The following is a 6,435-nucleotide window of genomic DNA, read 5'->3' on the forward strand; positions in this document are numbered from 1 at the left end:
CTGGCCCTACGCCTACCCCAGGAGGAGATGACCAGCCTCTTGAAGCTGTTTGTGGATGGCACATGGTAGTGGCCCATTCCCACATTATGTGTTGCTGAAATAGCTGTTCCTATGGCTAGCACCGCCAGCACTAGCAGCCTCCTGGGCATCTGGAGCCTCTGCCCAGCCATAATATTCCCTGCAGACTTCCTACCATGGATCTCAGGTGCAGTCTTGCTCTTGCTGGGATATGAGCAGCTGCAACTCTCCTGTACCCCGCTGAGCCCTGTCCCAGTTCGGCTCTGTCCAGTAGCTCCTGCCTCTGCACTGGTTTGTGAGGCTTTCTCTGGACTTGTCCCTGTCCTCCTGGCATGGCCATCTTATGCTAGCTTGTTAAACAGTGGGGCAATGCAGTTTAATTTGTGCGGGCAGGCGTTAGGGAAGAGCAGGCAGGGAGGTGGTATGCTTTGTCCCCGTGGGGGCTGTGGGGTGGGGTGGCCCCAAGGGTCCCGTCCGACTCCCCACCATCCATTACTCTCTGGGCCTCAGTGAATGTGCAGTAGTTTACTCTCCATTAGACCTGAGTAATTTTTTTGTGTGTCTGGTGATGTCTGCATTGCGAGCGCTTTGAAGTACGCTGAATACAAATGATGGTATTAATGCTGGCTAATTCAGTCCTCCTGATTCCCTACCCTATCTTTACCGCATGCTAAAGATATCCATGTGCCGCCTGCCAGCAAGAAGCTGCTCAATCTGAAATGCCTTTTTTCAGTTCATCAACCCGTGAGTTGTCTCATCTCTTGGGAAGCTTGTTTGCTCTCCCTTAGGCTGACGGGGCTTTCAGTGGTCTGTTTGGGGCACAGGATGTTTGAAGAGGCATTTGTATAGTTTCCTGAACCTAGTTTTTGTTTCAGAAGCTGCTAGTAAAGCTGATTTATATTTCCCTTGCAAGGGAGGTCAGATTTACTGCGCTGGGTGCCTGGTGATTTATGGGGCTGGTGAGGTTCCCCAGCCCCTTCCCTGTGCAGCCGGCACCAGACGGGAGGCAGCAGGGAAGGCTGCAGCTCTGCTGCCCACTTGAAGCCTCGCGGGTGGCGTGGGAATGGCCCTGGGCTCCTGCTGCTCTCCTGGCTCTGACAAACCAGCCTCCACTGGTGGGAAGAAGCTGCTTTGCTAAGTTGGAGGAGAAAGGAATAAACCTTCCTTTTTAGGCAGTATTAGCATTTTTCCAGGTGCATTTTTGTGCCATTTCACATGCCCTGAACACTGTGTCTTTTTGTGCACCTCTGCAGGCACATCTGGCTCCATAGTGTTAGCACCATTTTTTTGTGCAAGCCAGATTTGATTGGAACCTTAAGCATCCTCCGGCAGGAATGAAGGCCCTGATCTGAACATTAAACTCTCTTGTGTGTTTGTTTGCATTTGTATTAATCACTCTATGGGTCTTTTTTCAATAGCTAGTGAATTTTGCATTAAAGTTGCCTGGCTTTAGTTTCCCAAATTTATCATTTTTTGAAGAGAGGCATTTCCGTAGTATCATGACTTTGTGATTTATTTGGAGCCTTTGGATTGTGATGGGGCACTGACTGCAGACCAATGGCACTGAAAACTGAAGACCAGGTTTTTTTGGTTTTTTTTTTAAATACTTCTGTGGAACATGTGCTGTCTGCGTGCATATTGCATTTAGAATAAATGGGTTTTGCCACTCAGCTTCTCTGTCTTTCACTGTTGCTTGGGATCCTTGCCCAAAAAACTTCAGATCTAAAACCTGCAGCTGCCAAACTATAATATAACAGCTTCTTAGCTGGTGTAAATCATGGAACACTCTTGCCTTAAATGTCTTACATCAGTGGAGTTAATCTGATTTAAACCAGCTGGGGATTTGGTATGCAGCGTGCAGAAGTGCAGACTGCATAACTCTTGTCTGTGCTTGAAGCTCATAAATCCTCTTTTAATGTGGTGTGGCCAAGCCCGAGGAGCTAGAGGAGGGCTTCATGCATCGCAGTGGTTCTGCAAGGGCGAAGTGGTGGGAAAGTTACACAGAGAGAGCACAAGCAGGGTTCAGGCTTAGGAAGAGCTGCCAGGATGAGGACGATGCCAGCATGAAATGGTCTTGGGACTTGCAGAGCAGTGATAGGAGGAGGAAGGAGGACAAGAACTCGGACCTTTTTACTTTCCTTTTCAGTATGCCCATCCAGAGGTGACCTCTCACTTCCCAAGCTGGCTTTGGTCACTCTAATCACTTGTCATTTTAGTTGCGTAATTTAAGAGTACCCGGCAAGCTTTTTATCACCCTCCTTACAGATGCATGAAGCAGTAATGTCTGGGCAGGTCTGCCTGGCAGGCGAGATCACGGGACAGACTCTTGGTGCCATGGGCAAGGGGAGGAGGAGTTGGGGTGGCAGAGACATAGCCTGAGGAAGCTATGGTGGGGAATTCTTGACCCCCATCCTTGGCCCTAGTCAGGTAGTTTTCAGGGAGAATTAGTTTAGCAGCTGGGTGTCCTCAGCAGCTGGTGGGCCGAGGGAGAGAGATCAGCATCCAACAGCTTGGGCAGAGGTTTCAGACTGCCGTCTGGTGTTTGACTCCATCGGTTTTGCTGACCATGCTGCAGCAGGATGACCCTGTGGGAGAACAGAAGGAGCAGAAGGAAAATGGGACAGGATGGAGAAGCAGCTTTGTGGCTTATCTCTGCCAACTTGGACAGAGGAGTGGAGTCTGTTAGCCCAGGGGAGTCTCTGAAACCTGGCTGGAGGTACCATGCCTCATGTGGAGTGAGGGTATTTAGCAGAACTTGACTGAAGATGGTATTTTACAAATTGGAGGCAGCAGGGTTTTCTGGCTGGTAAGAGCAGCTGGCAGTTTTCCTGGGGAGTAGCATTATCTCTGAACATGGTCTCATTCTCCCCTCCTGGCAGCATGTGTGGAGCTCCCAGGGTTTCTTTCTCACATCCTGAAGGCAGAAGCCCTGACGAAGGGTGGGAGATGAGCACAGGGTGCAGAGGGCCCCTGGGCTCCGCCGTGCGTGAGGTTAGCCCTTGTGCAGCATGCTGCATCTTCCATGCTCTGGTGAAGCTCTAACTCATTAATCCTGGTACGGCTGTGGGTGGGCAGGGAGAGGAACACAGGTCTGCTCCCCTGAAGCTGGTGGGATGCAGCTGAGCAGAGCCATGGCTGGGGTGTCTGCCTGGAGAGGGAGTGCAAGCGAGGATCGGCCCCCAGCTCATGCTAACGTGACTCTGTGTCTTCACACAGGCGGTGGCGGGAAGAGTGCAGAGCAGGATGGGGTGTGACTGCAATGTTTAAATCCGCTAACGGGGTCTCTTACAAGCATATGTATAAAATGAGGCTTGGAGATATCCAGGAAAGCAGTTCAACAGGATGGTTCCTCCTCGTGCCAAGCCTCTCTTCTGTTTTGATGCCTGCTGCATCCCAGAGATGACCCATGTGCCTGCAGAAGGCTCTGAGAGCACACAGTGATAACGATCAGAAGGTGTCTAGCTGACAGACAGGGAGAGAGGCAAATGCTGTTCAGCTCAGCCTGTTTTAAATACTTTGAAAGCATGGGCCTGAGAAGGGGAAGAGAGCCAATTCCCCATCTGGTTTATTCGGCTGTTAGGAATCTGGTAAGAAAGTGAATGTGTTGGAAAATATTTGGGAGAAAATATTTGGTGAGGAAATACTTGACCTAATTATTACTACTGAAATTGGTAAGGTGACACACAACTAAATCATTAAGATCACTGGTTGCAGTGCTTATGAGAGGTGATGGATAACAGCAGTAGGAGCTGCGTGGTACCGTACCATGAAGATGCACCTGGGGACTTGCTAACTGAAAACTCAGGAGCTTGGTCTGCAGGTGCATTTGACAAAGTTATTCATCAGGGGCTGTAAGGGAACTAAGCAGCAGTGGGAGAAGTGGGTAAGTTTCTGTGACTAAACAAAATGAGGAGCGACGAGGAAGGAGAATGGAATGGGACTGATCATTATGTATTGCTGAAATTTATGGCACATCAACATGGTCTGTTGGAAAAAACCTGGAGGAGATTCAGAGAAGAACAGTGGCTTCTGTATGGAACAAGCCTGGCTGACTGGGACCCGCTGTTCTGGAAGAGGGCTGGCCAAGAGGGTTACGGTGCGGTCCATGAAGCCACGAGCCATGCGAAGCAGATGTTTTTACAAGAACTGGGAAGCATCAAAATTGGTGAGAGGCAAGTTTAAAATACAGATTGTGATGATCTGTGGAGGGCCTTGCTGCAAGACATTGGAGTTGCTGGGCTGCCTCATGGAAGAGGAAATCATTGCAAGCTGCTGTCTGATAGACACCGAACCTCAGGATCTCCTGGAGCTGCAAGCTGTGCAGTAGCACATTGGTGGGGACATGGCTGTGTGTGGTGGGGGGAAGCACAGCCGGCTGTTGCAGGTAAATAGGCGGCACCGTGTCCAGGGAAGCAGCCGTTGGCAGGGAGCTGTGCCATTGGCTTCATAGCAGGTGTCTGGAGTTAACATCTGTAACACACCAGGATCAAATGGGAGGTCCAGTTGTCTCCCTGGACTCAGACTCTGAATGAGGCTATTTCTCCAGCTCATTGTCAATGGGGCTGTACTGATTATTAAGCGTAGACCAGATTATAATGATGTTCGTCTAAGTTGCCTGTTAATGATCAAACCCCAGCCCGCTTGGGGTTTGGTGCTGCTTGCAGAAGGCTCCAGCTGCTGGCTCTGGCTTGGTCTCCCATGAAACTGCTATCAGCAAAGGCCCTGGGAGTCCCGGCCCGGAGACAGCGGCGGCTGTGAGCATCAGCTTACGCCTTTCCCACCGAGCACAGCTGGAGGGAGCGCAAAGGCCAGGGAGGAGATGTGTTGGAGTGAGCACTGAGCTGCGCTCAGCCTTCTCGGGGCGCCTTGCCTGCACCAAGGCCAGGCACCTGGAGCACTCCTGCTGCTGGCTGTGGAGGTGGAGAGCCTGGGAGCTGGGGGGAAGGGGTTAAGCAGAGAGGTATCAGGAAAATAGTCTGTTTGCTGGAACAATGCCTTGACAAGTAACTGTCTTCTGCTAGTACGCTTCTGTAAAACCAGACAGGCAGCATCCTGAAAACATTGTCTGTTGCATTTGTAGGTGTGCGTGCTGTGAGGGTTTGCCATTGCAGCTGCAACGTTCAAATCCATAATGCGGGATTGCCCAGGTTGGGCTCTGTTTGCCTGTGGGGTGCCAGGTGACTGCATGCGATGTTTCACCTCAAGAGTGCCTGTGTGCTGTGAGTTACGGTGCACTAATCCTGCGTCACACGATGAACAAAGAAACATGCATCAGAGGTCTGTAAGGTGAAGCCCAGCAGAGGGAGATGGGGAAGCATCACCTCCCCTTTTTCCTCCTGTCAGCTGCAGAGCAATTCCTGGTGCACGCTGTAGCTACTCACAAAATTCAGCAACTTACATTGTATTGAATGAGCATTTTGAGAGTGTGTCCCTTCTGATCCTTTCCTGCTGGCTGAGCGTTGCCATCGTTGCTGAGCCTCACCACATTGGGGGTACGCAGAGATGCAGCGGGTTGGGAGGGTGCTAGGAGGAAAGTGCCTGTGTTGCAGATACTCCAGGCCTGATCGTGCGTTATCAAAGTGGAGACGTTTGTGAAGAGGCACAGAAAATCGGGGTCTGTGGTGGAGTCATGGGAGATGGCCCCAGAGCCACATGCTCCCAAGCCGCATTTCCCACAGGATGCTGCAGTAGCTGAAGGGTTTATTTTCTGGCAAAAATGTTTCCATCTTTACAGGGATGGAGGGAGCACTAAGTTTCTGGTGTGCTCTTATAATGTCCCTCCCTGCTTCATGCTGCAGCCATGTGAAAAACAGCTAGATTCCTTCCCCAGCCTGTCTCTGGGTTGCAAGCAGTCATGTCAGATCCTGTGGTGAGAAGGGAAGAGGCTGGAGTGATAGATTTGCACGCAACAGGGAGAGCGATGCCAGCCATTGTGCCTTGCTGGGCAAGCCTGTTGTGCTGTGAAAGTTGTTTTTGTGGTGCTTTTTGGGAGCAGGCAACAGCAGACCTCTAAATAAGCCCACCCCAGGTAAACGCCAGAGGCTGTGGCCTTGTAGGGGGGTCTTCACCTGCCAAAATGAGACGCTAACCCTGTCGGGCTGCCTGCAGGACATACCTCTCCTGGCAGGAGAGCCCCTGGGCCCCAGCCCTCCTGCAGAGGAGCCGTTGGGAAGGGATGCTGTGGGGAGGGGGATGCAGATGCTGCTTGGCAGGTGCCTGGCAGCCCCCCGGGTGTTTCTGCACGGCGGAGGCGCCTTCCTTGCGGCACTGCTGCCGTTGGGGGCCAGCACAGCCCGCAGCCCCCAGGGGTGGTGTCGCTTCTCATCATTTCTGCTTGTTGCCCCTCGCTGTGGTGCCACCATTGATTATTTTTGGATGCCCTAGATCTGTCAGGCTGGGGCAGGCGCATGCGGCTGT

At 51.7% G+C, this 6,435-nt stretch overlaps 1 protein-coding gene across 1 annotated transcript in view; it reads left to right on the forward strand.

Annotated features, from left to right (window-relative positions):
• Positions 1–6,435, forward strand: part of XXYLT1 (xyloside xylosyltransferase 1) — a gene marked incomplete at its 5' end in the record, with an annotated part of 31,580 nt that overhangs the window by 2,850 nt on the left and 22,295 nt on the right. The gene's annotated exons all lie outside the window — the stretch shown is intronic.

This window comes from Cariama cristata, unplaced genomic scaffold, assembly GCF_000690535.1.
Source record: "Cariama cristata isolate BGI_N322 unplaced genomic scaffold, ASM69053v1 scaffold8835, whole genome shotgun sequence".
Lineage (NCBI taxonomy): Eukaryota > Metazoa > Chordata > Aves > Cariamiformes > Cariamidae > Cariama > Cariama cristata.